The 22,423-nt window shown below is 36.5% G+C and overlaps 1 protein-coding gene across 8 annotated transcripts in view; it reads left to right on the top strand.

The window, feature by feature from the left end:
• The window catches only part of Tenm1 (teneurin transmembrane protein 1), an 889,770-nt gene that overhangs the window by 665,090 nt on the left and 202,257 nt on the right, over positions 1 to 22,423 (top strand). The window lies entirely within an intron of this gene.

The following is a 22,423-nucleotide window of genomic DNA, read 5'->3' as shown; positions in this document are numbered from 1 at the left end:
ACCTGATTGAATCTTTCTCAATAGAACAACAGAACCTTAGCTTAGTAAATAATTACTATTCTGCATATTTTACCAGCACTTGAAATTCAAGCTGTGTAAAACCAAATGTCAATCATTTTGTTTCCTAGATCTCTTGATTTCCCTCAGTGATGTCAAAATGTTCTAGTATCCCAGTTTGAAATATTCAGACATGTTTATTTTTAATAATAATTTATTTAATCAACATATATTAAATGGTATTTTTCCTGATAAAATTGGAAGCCTGAATGCAAGAGAGTAGAGTATGTAGGTTGTTAAATATGGTAATGAAATAATTCTACAAATATTTATTGGCTGTTTATCACGTACTAGAATTGTGGGATAAGCAAAAAAGACTGAGATGCAACTGTTTCCTTTCTCTTGTAGAAAGAAGTGTACTTCATATGTATAGAAAAACTACAGTGAAAGTTGTGTAACAACCATGATATACATATACATACACAGATGCATACATTATGCATATACATATCACATATCCAGAAGAGGAATGGCCATTCCTTATAGTCCATGGACTACTCAAGCTGAAAGCTCAATTATCATTAAGACAAACAAACAGATTACAGGAAAAGGAAGGGGAAAGCCAAAGGAGACTTGCATGAGTATAAAGGAAGATGAGACCTACCTAAGACTAGTAGTCAAGTTTATCTACATCAAAGATACAAATAAAGTAATAATAAAAGCCCATGTCAGGCAGATAATGATTAGGAGTTATACTAGAAGAGATTAAAGTTCTATGATAGGAGAATTTAGACTATAATAAGCTAGAAGACTATGAAGTATTTTTATAGCAGAGTGAACCCAAAACTCAACTTTTTCCCACACAGGGGTAAACAAGACGGTAACTGAAACTGGTTATGCAACATAAAGGTAATATATACAACACTGGAAGGGTTCAGAGTTGCAAGATAAATTATAACCGCATTTGAGCAGTTATCTTCAGAAATCTGACGACATGGTTGTTGAATAGCAGTTTTCCTGTGACATTGAATCATTCCATCCTATTTGGAAGCTCATTAATAGCTTCAGGAACTCCCAGAAATTGACAAGATTCACTAGGCTATCTCCCTCCACAAAGGTAAAGCAGTAAAAACCAAGGATAATCAGGCTCAGACAAGCCAAGCTTTAAAGACACAGACAAGCCCAGCAGCCTGGAAGAAGCAGCAACAACCAAGGCAGCCTTGAACATAACCGAGAACAGCCAAACTGCATAGAAGACACAAGGACCAGCTGAGCCACCTGGAAAGGACACTGAGCAACCAGTTAAGCTGCCTGTAGATTGTGTCACCAATGCTAGAATGAACTCTGGTGATAAAGATTTCTTTGAGTCATTCACCATGCTGGACTCAAGTACCTATACTTTGATCTGTCATCAGTTTCTTATCTGAGATGTGTAGACATGCATGCCTCCACAGGAAACACCTGTCACACAACAGTGACCTGAGGCAGAATGAATATGCCACTTTCAGTCAGTTGTAAAAGGCAGAAATAAAATCAACTGGTGAAAGAAACAGAACAATACGTTTCAATCCATGTCAACAAATTCAGTCTCCAGCAAAACAAAACACACACAGACACAGACACACACACAGACACACACACACACACACACACACACACACACACACACACAGAACATATCTCATTTAAAGGACAATGATTCTTCCCATTTTCTTACCATGTCTTCAGGTTAACCATATTTCTCTTTACCTTCTGACTTTGGCTGGTCTCTTTTAGCTAGGTTTTCTCCTTCTTACTGGCAGTCTCCAAGAACATACTTTCTACATCAAAGGATGCTACTACTTACTGATGAAGCTGTTCATAAAAGGGTTGCTAATGATGATTAGTCATGATATTTATATCAGATGTCAAAATACTGCAATTCATATGTTATCAAATGGATCCCAGGATATGAATACAGGTCATACCTCTGTCAACTGTGGGTCATGGCCTTTATACCAGAGGAGGCTAACATAATAAATTGTAGCAGCTCATCTGGGAGGCAGATGACTTAAGATGGCACATTTCTTTTCCATTTTTTCCTACATAGCTTCCCCAATAAAATACACAACTAAGCTAGAATTTCATCGGAAGGAATCGGACCTCTGAGAACAGATTCATAATCAGTATAATATACTGGGGTCAGTTGAAGTATTTCAAAAAGTAAAATACAAAAACTAGTTAGATGAGAGCTTAAGTCAAAATATTTACTGCACAGTAAACTGGAGCACACACTCTCTAGGGGTAGGAGTAGATTATGTCTGAAGAGCCCACAGGATTGAGCTACATTTTAAGTAGACATCCTAGTTCCATCACCTAATGCTGTGCTAAAATATCCTGACAAATATAACTTAGATGACAAACAAGTTTATTTGGCTCCCAGTTCCAGGTGACAGTCCATCACTGCAGAGAAGTCAAGATGGCAAGAACTTGAATCAGTTAGTTATACTACATCCACAGTGAGTAGATGAAAGCAATAAGTTAGTACATACAGTCTAGTGCTCAGCTCATGTTCTCTACTATTAAGTGCTTCAGAAATCCTTACTGAGGGAATGATGCCACCCACAGTGGGTGGGATTTTCCACATCAATTAATATACTCAAGATAATCCTTACAGAAATACCCATAGGCCTATCTGTTTTACACAATCCCCTTTGAGAATCTCATCCTAGTTGATTCTAGATTGTGTCAAATTGATAACTAGAAATAACTATCACAGGAAGCTTTATATTATTAAAACTTTACAACAGGCAGCTTCTCCTTGGTGGCTTTTTCCATTCAGATACATAAGAGTGAATCAAATAGCCCTGAAAATATATACATACAAGTAACATTATAAAGGCTGAGTAGGTTTTATTTATATACTTAGTGTGCAAGTGTGCGAGCTTGTGTGTGTGTGTGTGTGTGTGTGTGTGTGTACAACTAAAATAAAGTATGCTATGAATTTGAAAGAGAACAAGAGGAAAATGGAAGAGCTGTAAGGAAGGAAAGGGAAAGACGAAAGGCTGTAGGTGTATTGTGATCTGAAAGAAAAATATTTTTTAAAGTCCACACTGTAATCATATAGGCTTAAGCCTCCTGAACCCAGGTCAAGATAGTAATCAAATAATGACCCTTCAGACAGTTCATGGTGTCGTGTCTCCTCCCAGGTTCAGAAATATGACCTGGATACCATTCTCTAACCAGTAATTGGGGTCTAGAATTTTGATCCTTGTTTTTTACCAGCTGCAGATTTTGAGGGCAGAGTCTAGGTGTAATAATTTGTGAACCAGCTAACGTTAAACTATCTACCTAACAAAACAAATGTCCTAGCAATGCAGAAGTATATAGTACAAAATTAGTGAAATTAGGACTAACTTAAGACTTTAAATTGTCTGCTTATAGATAGATTAATAGAACTATTTGCCTGTAGATTTATGTCAGTATGATTTAACTCTAGAAGAATGTTAGTATCATGGGACTGCAGGGATTTAAATTCAAATTGTTTATAATATCTTGATTGTTAAAAAAAATCCTAATGTGACACTTTTTAGGAAACACACAAAATGTTTATTTCAAGTAACAACCAGTTTGTAGGAAACATATGTTTAATCCCAGAATTTGAGTGTCTGAAGTATGAGGATTACAAATTTGGGCCAATCTTGAGTTATATAAGAAACTGTATATTTATCTTATGATTATGCTAATAGCCATGTAACCTTTTTAAAAATCTTAGTATTTCCTCAGGGTAAAGTTATGAATTTAAAAAAGACACTTAATGTGTTTAAATGTTGATAGATAGTACATTCAAATGCCGTACAAATGCGTTTATATGTGTTTTTGTCATGCTAAGGAGTTTGCTAACTCTAGGTTCCTTTTCTTCCTTCATGCAATGCATACTGTTGAAAGTGAAACTAAGTTGTAGCTGCATGGCCTGTTAGACCAGGGTTACAACTTTACAGTAATGCAGGAGCCTGGTGCAGTTCTCAGAGCTTCAATTCTTGCTAGCATTATGTCTTTCAAAGCTTCTATTCAGATTCCATTCTCTTAGGAGAGCCCTTTAACAAGAATGCTGACGGAAAGGACATGACATCTCTAGGAGCTCTTCTTCATTCAGAGTAAATTTCTTTCATTTGAGTGAAGTGTCCTTCCAACAAACAACATTGGCTTCTCCACTAAAGTACGCTTCCACTGTGTTTGGGGCATGAATACGTTTAAAGGTCTCTCAATGTATTTCTTGTAGTGGTTCACGGAATGTAGATACTTTTCTGCTAAATGGGAAAGATTATTTCCCTAAAGATACCATACAGAAAAGTTAGGCGAACATTATTACAACTAACAATAATTCATTTTCCCGAGGAAAAATAATCTTTAAACAATTTTAAGAGGGAAAACAGATCAAATATCTATCAGAAAAGATTTTCCTTCATCCCTATTTCAAAGTTACATCAAAATACATCAAATCAGATCAAAATGAGCCTTATATCTAAAGAATAGCTTTCTTAATTATGAACCAGATTTAAGTGTATATTTGTGTTCACGTTCATGTAAGTCTGAGTACACATCAACACACATAACCATTTCAAGCAAAGAGGTAGCAATAATAGGTTTGATGACAGTGGCACATAACTTCATCCATGAGACTACTGTTGTACCATTTTATTACTGACTTCAATGTTTCAAATTAGGCTTGCAGTTTTTCTGTTATCAAATTTTCTACCAAAAAAAAAAAAAGAAAAGAAAAAAAGAAACCACCACTTTACTAGAGAAATCCAAAGCTATTTTCTATAAGCAAGGTCCATGAAACTTCAAGGCAAACCTCATTAAAGACTTCTTATTGGTACTGTTGCTGTTCTTGTTTGAAGCAGTCTCTCTGTGCTATGTAATCCTGGAACTTGCTGTGTAGACCAGGTTGGTGGGAATTCATAGTGGTTCACCTGTCTCTTTCTCCAACCCCTGGGGTTAAAGGTATCACCATGCCAACCTGTCAGTATAGCTGTTTAAAATATTTTTAAAATTAAGCAGGTTTTAAGATGAAAAACTGTGTACAGATTAGAATTATGATGCTGTTGCTAGTACAGCACTAGGTGTTTGATAGCATTGAGTCCCATTGTACTGATATAAGATCTGAAATGAAGACTAATAAAATATATTGATACACAATTGTAATGTTGAGGCCAGACATGTATTATTCATGTGTAATAGATTTTCTGTATGAAAGTGACATATGCTCGTGTCTCTCAAACATAGTGTAGTGTGTTAGTTAGCCTTCTACAACTGTAAGAAATACCAGAAACAGTTACCTCATAAAATGAAAAGGCGAATTTTGGCTCACAACTGTGGGAGTTTGTATCTGGGATAGATTGTCCTCACTGCTCTGGGCCAGCATGGTAGAGAAGTTGCTTGATTTGTTTACTAATGGGGGCCATGCCAACCGAAGCAGCTTAAGAGCTAGTAATGTTTCCTAAACAATACATGCCAAGCTCCTCACTAAAATCAAACGATTAAACAGGATCAGTAAATATTATTAAAAAAGAAAAATGTGGAGTGCACCTGACAATTTTTTTCTCCTACAGTTTCCTAAATCACCGACACAAAAAGTGCCCGTAGCCTTAGTAACAAAACTGTAGTAAGTTGAACAACAAGAATAGCTATTTATTGAGACATTTTCCTTCTTTACTTGTTTATTTATTTACTTGGTGAGCTGTTCCCCTTCCAGCTTCATATCCTTAGATCTTTAACAGATTCTCCTAGGTAGTGGACAATTTATCAATTTTTACAAATCTTTATGTCAGAAATTGTCTCTTCTTCTTTAGGATGCCGTGATGCAGCATTCAATTTTTCACATAAATAAGTTATACAACAGGATAACTAGATTTAATATGGGGGGAAGCCTGAGAGTATCATTACAGAATATTGGGTACAGTTGAGGTGCCAAGAATAACAGAGTTCAGTTTACCGAGGGCTTGTATCTAAAGAGTAAATCTCAGAGAAACGTTTTAGAGGGCTTCTTGGAAGGATTTACTATTTAATCAAGTTGTTCTTTGTCAGCATGTAACAAAGAAGTGTTCCGGTTCTCTCCCAGTCCAATTTATCCAAATAGCGTTCATTGTTGACATGCATAAAGAAACTTATTAAAAATGAAATGTCTCAATAGAACTTTAAAGTGTCTGCCTATATTTTTCATGTTGTTTTTCAATACATTTGCACAGAAGCATGTTTGTGTTTTAGCCGTCTTTTGTCATCTTTTGCAGCCTATAATGTTAATATATTTTCAACCAGATGAAAACATTGCTCATGAAATAGAAGTCTTCGTGAGACAAATATATTAGATCAGATATCATTTCTCTCGTGTTTATAAGTTACACAATTTCCAGAATCTATTTTGTGTTCATCGTCTCTCTCCCTCCACCCTACCCCGCCGACACTGATTTTAAGTAGATGGGGATTGAAGAACAGACTCCATCCAGAAATCCCATTTTAAGCTGTATACAACTTCGGAAATGTTGATGTGCTTCAAAATGAGGAATGCTTATTGTTTAACTTCTGCTGCTCCATTTGTAGTAATTTATTTCTTAGACAATTCCCTTACTCATGGGGATATTGCTTCCCACTTGGAAACTTGCGGTACTGAAACTATAAATCAGGCGGGTAGTTGTGGCTTGTCTAGCAAGTGCTGTGTTAAGGGCTGCACAAGAGACTAAGGCGTGTTTTTACCTCTTTAATTCAAGAGAACAGTCCCTGAAGACTTTTTCCTATTTTTTTACTTTAAAATAATTATTAAATATTTAAAGTATGTAGCATAAAACAACTATTACGCTGTTTTAGTAAATAATATGAATCTCTCTATATAACCTATTTTAATAAAATGTTTAATCACTATTCTACTGGCATATTATGGAGCACTTTGAAGAACTGTGGTACACGTATAGACTGTAAAATGGTCAGAGTAGTTAGAACATGACCCCCTCTGCTAACTTTCCCTACATCCGATGCCATTATGTTAAACTTAGTCATTTTCCTGGAACCATTATTCTAAACATAGTCATTTTTTACAGAGTTCTAGCCTTATCCAAATATGTAGAGATGATTTTTACATTATCCTATATTTGAATCCACTTTCATCCTTCATAATTTAAAGGCTTCCCGTGTTGAGTCACATTTCTCTTAACTTTTACAGTTTTGAAGTAAAATGTGATATCCATTTTCCCACTGATGAAAGTTTTAGTTAAGCCCTGAGCTCAACTATTAACATACTGTAAAATACCTTTACGTATTCTTGGTTAATCCTGTTCCATCAGGATACCAGAGGGGGGTCATTTTTGAAGAGAGTGTTTTGAGACAGCATTTCCTATATCACATTCTGGGCTTAAACTCTTTTCAGGGTGTCTCTGAAACTTTGAATCACCTACATCTGCCTTTCCACCTCAGTGTTAAGATTACAGACATTTGTCACCAGGCCTACAATTCTACCTGGATTATAAAATAAAATCACAAATGTTGACACCCTAGTGATAATCAGAGTGATAATGACCTTTTAACTTGTGAATGCAGAACTATATTTTTTGGTTGATTGGGTACTTGTGGTTAGTCATCAAACATTTTTATCTACAGTGGTATTTTATACATTTGTTATTATTGTGAAGAGTCAAATTCTGGAGGCTTGGTTTTGTTTTTTACAAATTACATATACTTTAGCTATCCCTGATATGTAGGCATGCTGAATTTAATTTGTTTCACCCAGACTCTAAAATTTCTGTTATCCTGTCTTCTACTTTTCATAGTTTATACTTAGATTTAGTACTATCTCCCTTGGCAACTGTTACTGCTTTTATAGTTTCAATTATTGTATTGTTCTAAATTCTCTAACACAATATGGAATTAAAAGCAATAATTAATTTTAGTACTTCTTTTGACTTTAAAATTAAGATGTCAGTCATTCTATTACCAAACATTATGATTGCCATAGAATTTGAGCGAGTCTCCTTCAGCATTTATTCATTCATTCATTCATTCATTCATTCATTCATCTATCTATCTATCTATCTATCTATTATTTACACTCCAGATTTTATTCCCCTTCCGGTCCACCCCACGAGGGTTCAACATCCCATACCCCGCCTCCACCACACACCTGCATCCCTCCCTACATCTCCACAAGGATGTCCCCACACCACCCACCCAAACAGACCTCCTCACTCCCTGGGGCCTCCAGTGTCTTGAGGGTTATATGTATCCTCTCTGACTGAACCCAGACCCGGGTGTCCTCTGCTGTATATGTGTTGGAGGCCTCATCTCAGCTGGTGTATGCTGCCTGGTTGGTGGCCCAGTGTCTGAGAGATCTCAGGGGTCCAGGTTAATTGAGACTGCTGGTCCTCTTACAGGGTCACACTCCTCCTCAGCTTCCTCCAGTTTTTCCCTAATTCAACCACAGGGGTCAGCAGCTTCTGTTCGTTGGTTGAGTGCACATATCTGCATCTGACTCTTTCAGCTGCTTGTTGGGTCTTTTGGAGGGCAGTCATGATAGATCCCTTTTTGCGAACGTCCCATAGCTTCAGTAATGGTGTCAGGTCTTGGGGCCTCCCCTTGAGATGGAACCCATTTTGGGCCTATCACAGGAACCTCTTTTCCTCAGGCTCTTCTCCATTTCTATCCCTGCATTTCTTCCAGACAGGAAGAATTATGCATCAGAGCTTTGGCTGTGGAATAGCAACCCCATCCCTCACTTGATGTCCTGTCTTTCTGCTGAAGGTGGATTCAATAAGTTCCCTCTTCCCACTGTAGGGCCTTTCATCTAGGGTCCCTCCCTTTGACTCCTCACAGTCTCTCACTTCCCAGGTCTCTAGTACATTCTAGAGGGTCTTTCCAACCTCTTTCCTCCCCAGGTCTCCTGTTTCCATTCTTTCTGCTGCCCCTCCGAGCTTCAATCTTTTTCTCCACCCAATACCAGTTCATGTTTCCTTTTTCCCCAACCCCCATCCCCTTTCCCTTCCCTGTCCCTCCCTCTTTTCCCCTTGTGGTTGCTTTCTTCTCCCTCCCAAGTGAAACAGATATCCTCACATGGGTCCTTCACTATGTTGACATGTTGACCTTTTTGAGTTCTGTAGACTGTATCTTGGCTATTCTGTACTTTTTTTTGGCTAATATTCACTTATCAGTGAGTACATATTGTGCATGTCCTTTTGGGTCTGAGTTACCTCACTCAGGATGACATTTTCTAGTTCCATCCATTTGCCTGCAAAACTCAGGATGTCCTCGTTCTTAATTAGCTGAGTAATATCCCATTGTGTAAGTGAACCACATTTCCTGTATCCATTCCTCTGTTGAAGGTTAGCTGGGTTGTTTCCAGCTTCTGGCTATCACAAATGAGGCCGCTATGAACATAGAGGAACATTTTTAAAGTTGCCTTATACTCCTATTTGCTAGGGATACTACCACAAAAGGACACTAAAATTTACTTATTTATTTTTTCTGTGCATAGTAAATTACCTATTTCCTTCAAACATAAATGGATTGAAGTAAAATGGATTATTTCAAGCATAAATTACATTGACTGATTTTCTAAAGTTAAAGTATCACTTATACATTCTTAATATTAATTTCTAAACTAGTATGCATATATGTGTTTTTAAGGATTTTCTGAGATTTCATTAGATACTATTATAATTATGTTTATAAATAATATAGACCTACTAAAATTTTATATTTTCTTATCATTTTGCTATTAGATTATAGTTTTCCCATAAAATGCTTCAGGGAGCTTTTTCTACTTCTCTACACTATTGTATGGATACTATCTGCCTTTTGAAAATTTAGCAAGTTATACCTGCAAAGCCACTTGGACCATTTTCAAATATATATATATATATATATATATTCAGATCTTCTTTTGCTTATAAAGGACATTTGTCTTTCTGAAAAAGTATCTTATTCATCTAAAGTTTAAGAATTCCCATTCCTTAAACTTTTTATCCTCCACTCCCCATTTAACACTCTGTTAATAGCAATTTCTCCTGCCCAAATGTTCTTCTACGTGTGCCTTTCTTGTGGAGCATGGTTGATTTTCCATGGACCATTCTCTTAAAGAAACCTGCCTTTCCTTCTCCTAGCAGTTAACAGTTGCCAATAGCACCATAGCTAGAGCTAAGATTTTTGTGCCCACTCTCCTCACTGTGTTAGGATTTGATAAAGACTGAGTTTAAATAGGTCTGTACATGCTGTCCAACATCTGTGCATTCATACTTGTGAATACCTTGCTGTGTCCAGAACACATTGTTTCACCTCTGCCTCCTACCTGCTTTCTGCATATGTTCTTGAGCATATAATATATATATATATATATATATATATATATATATATATATATTATTTAGGGCTGAGCACACTACAGGCTTTTTAAAAAAAATTTTCAGTTGTAGTTGCACCTTCTATCTGCAAATAGAAGTTTCTCACACAAGGGTTAGGAAATGCATTAATCTGTGGCTATAACAGTAAGTCATTAGGAGTTAATTTAGTACTGTATTCATTTAGCAAGATAATAGTAATGGGCTCTCCTCTTTGGCCTATATACTTTCTAGCCAGGTGTTCTTGGCCCCAGTGTCACAGATATGGGTTCCACCTTACAGAGCAGTACTTAACTCTAACCAGAGCTGTTGGTTTATTCACAAGCCATTCATCACACCGCATTGCACTAAGTGGACATGTCTTCCAAGGGGAGTCATTATTGTGCCTCACAAACTTCACAGATGGAAAAGGTTAATGGTTCATTTTCTTTTTTTATTGGATTTTTTTATTTACATTTCAAATGTTATCCCCTTTCCCCATCCAACCACCCACCCCTTCCCACCTCCCCACCCTGTCATTCCCCTACACAGGGGGCTCCAGCTTTGGCAGGATCAAGGACTTCTCCTCCCTTAGGCGCCAAACAAGGCCATCCTCTGCTACATATGCAGCTGGAGCCATGGGTCTGTCCATGTGTACTCCTTGGTTAGTGGTTTAGTCCCTGGAAGCTCTTGTTGGTTGGCATTGTTTTTCTTGTGGGGTTGCAAGCCCCTTCATCTCCTTGAATCCTTTCTCTAACTCCTCCAATGGGGACCCCTTTCTCAGTCCAATGGTTGGCTGTGAGCGTCCGCCTCTATAATTGTCAGGCCCTGGCAGAGTCTCTCAGGAGACAGCTATATCAGACTGCTGTCAGCATGCACCTCTTGGCATCAGCAACATTATCTGGGTGGCTGTATGTATATGGGCTGGATCTCCAGGTGGGGCAGGCTCTGAATGGGCATTCCTTCAGTCTCTTCTCCAAACGTTGTCTCCATATCCCCTCCTATGAATCTTTTTGTTCCCTCTTCTAAGAAGGACTGAAGCATCCCCACTTTGGTTGTCCTTCTTGAGCTTCATGTGTCCAGTGGATTGTATCTTGGGAATTCTGAGCTTTTGGGCTAATAGCCACTTATCAATGAGTGCATACCATGTGTATTTTTTGTGATTGGGTTACCTCACTCAGGATGATATTTTCTAATTCCATCCATTTGCCTATGAATTTCATAAAGTCATTGTTTTTGATAGCTGAGTAATATTTCATTGTGTAGATGTACCACATTTTCTGTATCCATTCCTCTGTTGAAGGGCATCTGGGTTCTTTCCAGCTTCTGGCTATTATAAATAAGGCTGCTATGAACATAGTGGAGCTCGTGTCTTTTTTATATGTTGGGGCATCTTTTGGGTATATGCCCAAGAGAGGTATAGCTGGATCCTCAGGTAGTTCAATGTCCAATTTTCTGAGGAACCTTCAGACTGATTTCCAGAATGGTTGTACCAGTCTGCAATCCCACCAACAATGGAGGAGTGTTCCTCTTTCTCCACATCCTCGCCAGCATCTGCTGTCGCCAGAGTTTTTGATCTTAGCCATTCTGACTGGTGTGAGGTGGAATTTCAGGGTTGTTTTGATTTGCATTTCCCTGATGACTAAGGATGTTGAACATTTCTTTAGGTGCTTCTCAGCCATTCGGCATTCCTCAGCTGTGAATTCTTTGTTTAGCTCTGAACCCCATTTTTTAATAGGGTTATTTGTTTCCCTGCGGTCTAACTTCTTGAGTTCTTTGTATATTTTGGATATAAGGCCTCTATCTGTTGTAGGATTGGTAAAGATCTTTTCCCAATCTGTTGGTTGCCGTTTTGTCCTAACCACAGTGTCCTTTGCCTTACAGAAGCTTTGCAGTTTTATGAGGTCCCATTTGTCAATTCTTGATCTTGGAGCATAAGCCACTGGTGTTCTGTTCAGGAAATTTCCCCCAGTGCCCATGTGCTCAAGGCTCTTCCCCACTTTTTCTTCTATTAGTTTGATGTGGAGGTCCTTGATCCACTTGGAGCACATAGCACCTTCCACTATGAGTGCCAGTCAGTAGAGATAAAGCTTCCAGACCACTACTAGCTTATTTTTCCATTGTTTTTATAACTCCAATATATATGTTCAACAAAAGGTCATACTATCAGGATCTAGAAAGAAACCAAGAGTTGGCAATAGCCTGTATTGTTTGGGGATGTATAATTGCTCAGTGGCCAACAACTGCAAAAAAATTAACCCACTGCTAGCAATAGGCTTTTTAATTGCTAGTCTTTGGTATCTAGTAGGGATATCATTGCCCTTTTATATAGTAAATTCGTGTGTGTGTGTGTGTGTGTGTGTGTGTGTGTGTGTGTGTGTGTGTGTGTGTATGTGTAAGCTTCTGTAGTAGTAGGTTTCCATATGACTATTTCAAAAGGTCTTTATCCCTCCCAACATTCTCTCTTCCACCATTATTTTTTTCCCCAATCTCAATTTACTATTGCCTTATCCATTACTCCATTTCTTCCTTTATAGCACTGCAATCTTTCTCCCCTCTATTGGATGCCATACCCCATGGTTCCTTAGTAATTTTCCAACCCCTATGCATATTCCAAAAGAAACACATCTGAACATTTAAAGCTAAAATCTCTGCAAACAATAGAAAGCATGTGATGCTTGACTTTCGGAGTCTGCATTAACTCAAATAGCAGTATTGTCTTTTAGATCTACCAATCTATATGCAAATTTCATAATTTCATTTTTCTTAACTAAAAAACTTCTACTCTGTATATTATGACATAGTCACTCCCCAGTCATCAGTTTATGGACATGTAGGATATTTCAAATTACTGGACATTGTGAATAGAACAACAGTGAACAAAGATCTCTGCAGTCCAATTTAGATTCCTTTGGGAATATGCCGAAGAATGATATAGCTAGGTCAGGTGGAATATCTATTTTCAGCTTTTTAAGTTTTTATTTTTGAGACTAAAATGTAATTGCATTTCTGTCTTCTCTTTCCTCCCTTCCAATCCTCCCATATTCCCTCAAATTCAAACCCCCACACTGATTTCCATAGTAGCTGAACTCCCACTAGCAATGAATAGAGGAATAAAGGAATCCTTCCCTTCCCCTGCTCCCGTACTAGCATCTATGGTGCTATCTACAATTCCTTGTATTAATCTTAGCCACTCCAACTGTGGTAACATGAAATCAATTTAGTTATAATTTGTGCTCCCCCGATTGCTACAGGTGTTGAGCTCTTAAAAAAAATGTTTCTCAGTCATTTGTGAGAACACTTTTAAGTTGCACAACTGAATTTTAGTTTGGTTATTTGTATTTTTGATTTTTAGTTCCTTTGTATAGTCTATATCCTGACCCTTTGTCATATGTAAAGATTCTTTTTTCCTGGTCTATGGCTTATCTCTTCATATGAGTGAAGGTGTTCTCTGTTGTACAGAATGCATTTTTTAGTGAGGTCTCTGTTACCCATTGTTGGTTTTAATGATTACACTATCTGGGTACTATTCAAAAATTCCTTTCTTGTGACAGAGTTCAAGTATATTCCCTGCTTTTCATTTATGTCTTTTACATCTCTAGAAACAAAAGCCTAGGATTTCCTCTCCTGTGTGTTCTCACATTGCTTTTTATATCCGCGACACCATCTGAGGTGGTCACTAAAATGAAGCCATGCTGACAGGAGGCAAGCAGATTATTCGGCCATTTTTTAAGAGCTTTGAGCGGCACATCAAATGTAAAATTAATCACGTCATATTTGTTTGACTTGCCTGTAAGGTTCACACTGATTTTCTCAACTGTACATTCATAAGTGATTTCACATTCATCGGTGTAACCACATTTCATCATTACAGTTAGAAACTCAGTAATGACTTTGGAGCGTGACCCGATGAGGATCAGGCATTTCCTTCTCTTCTAAGCATTGTTTGGGTGCTCTTGACAGCATCTGCCAGGACATTGGTGCATATCATGGTGATGACATGGAATGATGCTGAAAAGGGTGCTTTGGGAGAGACGAGCACACAAAGTTATCTGCTGTCTTTTCTTGAGGCAGACATTTTATATATGATACCTTTTTATTGTGCTTCTTTTTTTTTTTTTTTTTGGTTCTTTTTTTCGGAGCTGGGGACCGAACCCAGGACCCTGCGCTTCCTAGGTAAGCGCTCTACCACTGAGCTAAATCCCCAACCCCTATTGTGCTTCTTTTTTACCAAATGTATTGTTTATAAATTTCTGCAACATGCCTAATTTGCATTTCAAAAGCTGTTTTGTTGTTTTCACTCTAACTTCACTATAACTTTCTTTTCTTCTTTGATAATTTTATATGTGTAAATAATGCATTCTGATTACTCTCACTTCCCACATTTTCCTATTTCTCTCCCACCCCTGACAACACCTCAGTCCTTGCAAGACCCTTTGCAACGTCTTTTTGTTTTTAAATCTTGTTTTGTGACTCACTGATTTTAAGCAGGGTGTCTGTGTGAACAAACTATCTATTGAAGTTAGTAAGCTCACCTACCAGATACATCACTGAAAGCTTTGATCGCACCTCCCTCAGAATCCACTAAATCAATAATTCAGTTAGATGGAATGTGGTCTTCATGAGCCACTCCCCCACCCATGATTGACTAATAACATATCAAAAGTTATACAGTCCTAGTCCAGTCAATTACAGCTCCTATGAGATCCTGACTGTGATGACTATGTTATGTCCAAAAGGCATTTTGCATACCTCTATGACATAGCTCCTAATTCTTTCTGCCCCATCTTCTAAAATGTTCCCTGAGTGTAGAGAGGTTGATACAAGTGCCCGGTCTTAGGCTGAACATTCCAATACAATTCGTTCACTGCAGCTTGAATGGCCAACTTTGCAGTTGGATAAGACTTAGTGCACCATTTGTTTATGGATATAATTACAAATATTTAGATGGTTGCATGGCATCACATATCCAGCTAAACACTTGCAGTACATTCCAGACTAGTGTCTAAGGCCTCCTGATGTTTTTGACTGAATTTACAGTACACTGAAGGAATTCTCTCTTATAGAGCAGGCCTAAAACCCAGAGCGTGGTTTGTGACCACCATAGCAGCCGTGCCACTATATAAACACTGGATGTATCTTGCTTGATGGGCTGGTATTCCAGTTCATAAGGCTCAGCAGCTTTTGAGGAAAGATAGCTAGACAAGAAGTAGTTTCTAGCTCAGTTCCAGCTTGATTTCTGTCATCAAAAGTTTTGAGAAAGATTATTTTCATTGCTGCTAGTTCAAATTTCCAGTATAAATTCTGGAAATAATAACCTGTGAATTATTCTAAAGTGTGTTTAAGGAAGTGTGTCGTGGGACGTTGCTTTTGTAACATCTTTTGTTATGTATTTCTAATTTTCTTACATTCTGCTGAAATAGCAGACGAGACAGCTTTGTGGACAAATGCTTTGGCAGCTTTTATAGGCCTTCTTGAAGTGCTTGAAAAGACTATATATTGTATAGTCAAGGACGTAAGGTTGCATGTAAGTCTGTTATATTAAAGATATTTGTTGAAAATCCTCATCAATTTTTAGTTTCTCATGGCTGATCACAAAATTGTCCATTTACCTTGCTCCGATCCTATAAAGCTTTACATATTTTGTGTATTTGGAAGCTATATTACCATACAGAGTCTGGATTGCAACCCTTCCTGGTGAATGCTTTTGTTATTAGATAATAACTGGCTTTGTCCATGATAATGCTTTATGCATTGAAGTCTACATTACCTGGCAACACTATAGTCGTCTCGAGTTTTTCTTGGTTACTGTGTATCTATTATGTTTCTTCCTTTTATTTGTAACTTCTCTGTATAAGTAATACTTTAGAAATCTATTCTTAACTGAAAGAAAATACTAAATTTTCCTTTTCATTCAGTTGCAGAAACTCGTTCCAATGGCAAGTTCAATTCATTTTTTTATTTACTGAAATTACTTATGTGTTCGAATTTAGATCTTATAATCTTTTGTGTGTCCTTTTTACAGTATCCTCTTTGCCTTTGTCCCCTTTCTGCCTTTTCTTTGAATGAATTCTTCTTATTTGTTTTCCAATATACCACTTAGGAAGATCTATTCTCTCACTGTTTGTAGTGATTATTTTTATTATTAAACTTGTGACATACCATTCAAGGATTTATCAAATGATGTAACTACTACCCAAGTAAGAAATAAAGAATAGAACTTGGATTCCCTCCTGTAACCTCACATTACCAATTTCCATCTTTCTATTTTACTAGATAAGGACATTTGTGTCTTTCTTTTCTCTCTCTCTCTCTCTCTCTCTCTCTCTCTCTCTCTCTCTCTCTCTCCCCCCCCCCCTCCCTCCCTCTCTCCCTCTCTCTCCCTCTCCCCCTATCCCTCCTCTCCCTCTCATTCTCTGTCTCTTTCCTTCTTTCTCCTTTCTTTCTTTCTTAATTTCCTTTTCTTATTGGAGTTTAATTCCATAGCCCAAGCTAGCTGGTCTTAAACTTGCAGCATTCCTTTTGCCTCAGCTTCCTGAAACCAAAAATTATAGGCATGCATAAGTCACAAAACTCAACAATCATGAGTTATATTTCTTGCTTCCTTTTGATAAAATTTTAATAAAATCTTACAATATGTATGATTTTTTAATTTTTTTCATTCAGCATTGCTGTTGCAGATGTATCCATTTTGTGGCATTTTGCTATCAATCATATTCTTACATTTTATCATTTTTCACATGATTGCTACAATTAGTTATTCATTCTATTACAGATGTATGTTAGAAATGTGTCCATTCTGTCTAGCACCAATAACTCTCTGTGAACACGTTTATACATACTTTCTGAAAAGCATTTGCTTCCTTTCACTCTGCCAAGAGAATCTTAAGAGGTGGAACTGTGGCAAAACAAAATATATGCATGATCTACTTTGGCAGATAATTTCAAATACTTTTCCAAACTGATCACACCCATCTACAGAGCCTCCTGGCAGGCGAGACTCTTTTCCTTCAAGTTATCTGTAACACATTACTAGTCGAATCATTCATTTTGCTTTTAACCATAATAGTGTTCTTGTAAAGAATTATTTTCATTTGTATGTCCCTGATGTTTGTATTTGGACATTTAGATATCATTTCATATATTGGTCATTCTTCTGATGATTTTACTACTAATTTGATGCTCTTGTAGTAGTGTAAATACAAAATCTTTTTAGTAACATATACTACCCAGTGAATATCTTTTCTCTGTCTTTTTGGTAAGTAGTTATTCATTTTAATGGACTAAATTATTAGATTTTACTTTTATTATTGTATATTAATGCCACCTATAAAATATCTTTCTATAATAAAGTCTTGAAATGATTTTCTAGTGTATTTCAGCAGCATTGCTTACCACATATGTGCTTACCACATATGATTTTAAATTAATTTATTGTACAAAATAACATAGATATTTTCTGATAGATATTGTTTCCCATAACATTTAATTTAACCCAATACTCTTTCCGCGTGTTTGTAAGGTCACCTTCACCATAAATCAAGTTTTCTTCTATGTGTTGATTTTGTTCTGTGAATCTCTGTGCTAATATGTACTAGGTTGATATGACTCAATTATGCTAGTCAGTCCTACTGTTAACTGCACAGCTTTTTATCTTGTTAAACCTCTTCATTTAGTTCATCGGTGTTCTCACAAATATGCAAATACTTACACACATGTACATGGACACAAATATACTAAGATACTCATTCATTTCATTGCGAAATGAAAGAACTACTTTGGAAAGGGGAAATATTGGGCTTTCTAGTCCATGAACAACATATAGCTATCCATTTTTTCAGTCCATTTCTCATTTCACTTAAAACATTTTATAGGTTTCAATGGGGGGAGGCTTGAACATATTTTGTTAGTGGTTTTAAATTTAATTATATTACCTAAGGTTTGATAAGAGGTACCTTCATGTATTTCATTCATTTTATTTATATGAATTTTCTTTCTTCCATAATGTTTTTAGATGTATGTCATGTTGTCCTATATTTTTGCTTACAATACCTTTGCTAGAATTTTATACATAGATTATATTGACTTCATGAGACACATTTTAAAGGCTTTCCACATTTTCGATTCTTTAGGAAATTAGTTTCAAGTTTCTAAATATGTTCATCTTTAAAAGTTTGATCTACTTACAAATATTGCCATGTGAGACTAGAGTTTTCTTTCTTCTTTCCCATGGGATTAAAGTTCTTTATGCACTATCTGGTTTCTGTTCACTTGTGTTGTTATAAATACATGTTGTGCTTTTACGGTAATTGCCCACTTCATAGCATGTTCAAATACAGAGATAAAAAAACTGCACTGATTTTCTACTTTCATTCCTGATATCGTCTACATTTCGTCTTGCCTGACCACTCACCACAAAGGAATTAGCAACTTTATTGATCTATGCAAATAATGTATTGTTTTCCTTTAAACTTTCTACAGTTATTTGACACCGTTTCATTACTCTCAATTCTTGTAATTAACATTTTCATGTTTCTACTTTTTTTGAATTTACTTTTGAGAAAATGATGGGAAATTCCTGGCCATTTTTTTATTTTCATGTTGTCATTTTTTATATTGAAAAACATTATAAGACGTGTTTTGATCATGTTTTCCATACTAAAATTCCCCCTTCCCTATCCACCAATGCTATGCTTTCTCTCCCTTTCCCCCTCTCTTTCTCCCTCCCTCCCTTCCTTCCTTCAGCCTCTCCTGCTCCCTCCCACTTCTCTCCCTCTCTGTAAAGACCAATAAGAAAAAAAAAACTGGCAAAACAAAGCAAAATGAAACAAAAAGCCCACAAAAAACATTGTTGTACCACTGTGTGAATTTTCAGTTTGCCAACTACTCCTGGGCATAATGCCTACTCAGGTTTAGTTGGTACAAACAGTGAGATGCCATTGGAGAAAGATGATTTCCTATTTACCAGTATACATCAGTTGCACGTAGTTTCTTGGTTAGGGGTAAGACCCCCATGTCTACTTCCCCCTCTCAGTGCTTTCCCGTCTGGACTAAACCTGTACAGAACTTGTATTTACTGTCACCACCTCTGGGATTTCATATACACATTGGTCCTGTACTGTCTGGAAGACAGTTTCCCTCGAGTCATCCCTCACTTCCGGCTCTTATAATCTTTCCATCTCCTCTTTTTTTCCTTATCCTGAAGTTGTAGAGAGCAACCAATATCTATTTATTTTTCAAATTGTTTTTGGCCATCAGGAGACTGACAAAGCTTAACCCAGCTTCTAGGTTTTTCTATCTTCCTCAACTAAAACTGCCAGACACTGCTACAGGAAAATGCATCCATAAATGTCAGAATCCTTTCACCGAGTTTCCTTTTTTTTCTTGAATTTGATACAGTAATTCTTTATTGTCTTAGGGAATATACTATCTACAAAAATATTTAAATAGATTAGCTGCATGGCTTAGTTTTTATTAGAAAGTAATAGTAAAAAAATATTAGATCCTATTATTAGAAACCAGGTCTTAACATTTACATTTTTATATACAACCTTGATAAAGTACTTCTTGCCTAACTCGTGAATAATATAGAACTTTAAAAGTATTTCAATTAGGACATTTCATATCATATATTATTATACAATAATATTTTCTTTCTATATTCTTTTCTCACTCCCAAATTTTTAGTTATCATTCCTGTCATTTAACCAATGCTTCTCTATTGGTATGCTTACACAAAGCAATATATAAAAAACATTTCCATTTCTTCATTGCCATCAGTCTTGACCTGATGAAGTTTTTAAAATCAGATCTCTCCTTTTAGTAAGATCGTTTCAGTTTCTAGTGTCATGAAGGAACCATTAAAGGAAGCAGATCATGATTTCGGATTCACCACAGGAACTGCTGTTGGAAGACCAAATCATCAATCAGAAATGTGGAGTCAAGATGTAGGGATCTCGACAAGATAATTCTATCTAAGCTACCACTTATTAGACGAATGCTCACCTTTTAAAATAGATTTTTCAGTGTTCTAGACATTTTTATGATCTGGTGGTCCTGTAAATGCCTTTCCATTCATTCTTTTCTTTAAACCCATGTGGCCTTGCCACTACTACTTTATCAGTATAGCTCTTTCTAGAGTCACTAAGAGTTTCTTGTTGATGGGTCCAGTGGGCTCATGTCAGACTGTGTCTGAGAGGTATATTAGGATAATAATTATGATATACCATTCCTTTTTTAAAACGTTATTTCTTTTTGAGCTTTAGTTCATCCATAATTTGATTAGATTCCTTCCTAAAACTCATTGCCTTCTTCTCAGTATCCTTCAATGGTGCCTCCTTTTCTTCTTGATATTTTGTATGATATTTTACTAGAAAAATTATAAATTCTGTCTATTTCATAACAGCCTACAGTGAACATTTCAGAGTTGCTGCTATTGTATATCTTTTGGGAGCAGTACAACAATCTCCATTACCTATATAATGACTGTCAAATTATATCTCCAGACCTAGCCTCTCCCACACACATATTCTAGTAATTAACCGATTTTTCACATGATTCAGTATAAATATCAGAAAGATGATATTTTGACCCATCCCACATACATATTCTAGTAATTAACTGATTTTTCACATGACTCAGTATACAAATCATAAAGATAATATTTTTGGTGTTCTACTTGTGATTCCCCTAGCTTTTGCCATTTCCTAAACAGTATCATTATCCATTAATTTATTATTGTTTTTATTAATTTACCCTTTGTTCTATTTATCACATCCAAACTTGAGAAAGTCCTGTTACTTATCACTCTAAAATATATATCAAATCAGTCCACCAGCCATTTGATATGCACATGTTATTCCTTCTGGTATATAAGTAACACGAGTCACATAGAGAATACTGATAAATTGTTCAAAGATATTAAGAGTTATCATCAGTTATTGTTTCATATTTTAAATTCCCTACTTTCCACCAATCCCAAGCCTGAAAAAGTCAGAGGTTTGGAAGATGTTTCAGTGGACAAATAGCTTGCTCCACAAGAGTGAGGAGTAGAATTCCTATCTTTAATAAAGAAGGGTAGGTATCCTGGCTCACCTGTAATTCCAGCACTCTGGAGGCAGAGACGGGATCCCTGGGGTAAGGTAGATAGATAGCTACAGTTGCCAAATAGGTAAACTGTAGGTTCAGCAATGGACTCTTCCTCTTTGAAGAAAATAGACAGCCATCAAGGAAGACACTTGACATCAAACTCTGGCCTCCACACATAGGCACACACATATGTATATATACCTCTACATGTGCAGCCACATACATGTGAACATACATGCAGCACATACACACAAAACACAAAAATAAATTAGCAAGCAAATCAATTCAGATTTAATAAATTCTGCAGATATTGCTTTATCATAAAGATATTGTCACATCCCAAAGAATCATTTTCATATCTATAGAGTTTATTAATACTATTGTAACCAAATCACTCTTTTTTTTTTCTTCTTTTCTTTTTTTTTCGGAGCTGGGGACCGAACCCAGGGCCTTGCGCTCGCTAGGCAAGCGCTCTACCACTGAGCTAAATCCCCAACCCACCAAATCACTCTTAACATGGCATTTCATTTCAAATTTTAGACTATGAAAATGATGACTCAACTTCCAGAATACCCTTTTTCCATTTCAAGGATACATGACCATTAAACACCAAACATATTGGATTCCTTCAGAAAGCTTTTATCCCTTCTCTTCTAGTGAGAGAAATTAGATAAGAAAGGAGTGTGCCAAGTTTGATTTTGGTTTATCTACTGTCAGGATTTTATTAACATTCAACAATTCTCATCAAAAAGTCAAGGAGACAAAGCAGGCAACTTTGGCAAAGCTAGGACAGACGATCATTATATTGGCTAAACATTGAATAACATTTCAGGATAAGAAGGCTGTGTACTTTAATCAACCAGGATTCATTTCATGTGCTTAAAATAAATGCAAATATTGATTGTGTGATCAGATAAACTATTTGTTTGCTGTCATTGGAAACCTTGCCTTTTGTGTATTATGAATTTTATTATGTTCGTTTCTTTCCAATATTATCT

Source organism: Rattus norvegicus, chromosome X, assembly GCF_036323735.1.
Source record: "Rattus norvegicus strain BN/NHsdMcwi chromosome X, GRCr8, whole genome shotgun sequence".
In the NCBI taxonomy this organism is placed as follows: domain Eukaryota; kingdom Metazoa; phylum Chordata; class Mammalia; order Rodentia; family Muridae; genus Rattus; species Rattus norvegicus.
Note: the sequence above shows the minus strand (reverse complement) of the source record. Positions and strands in the feature narration are given on the sequence as shown.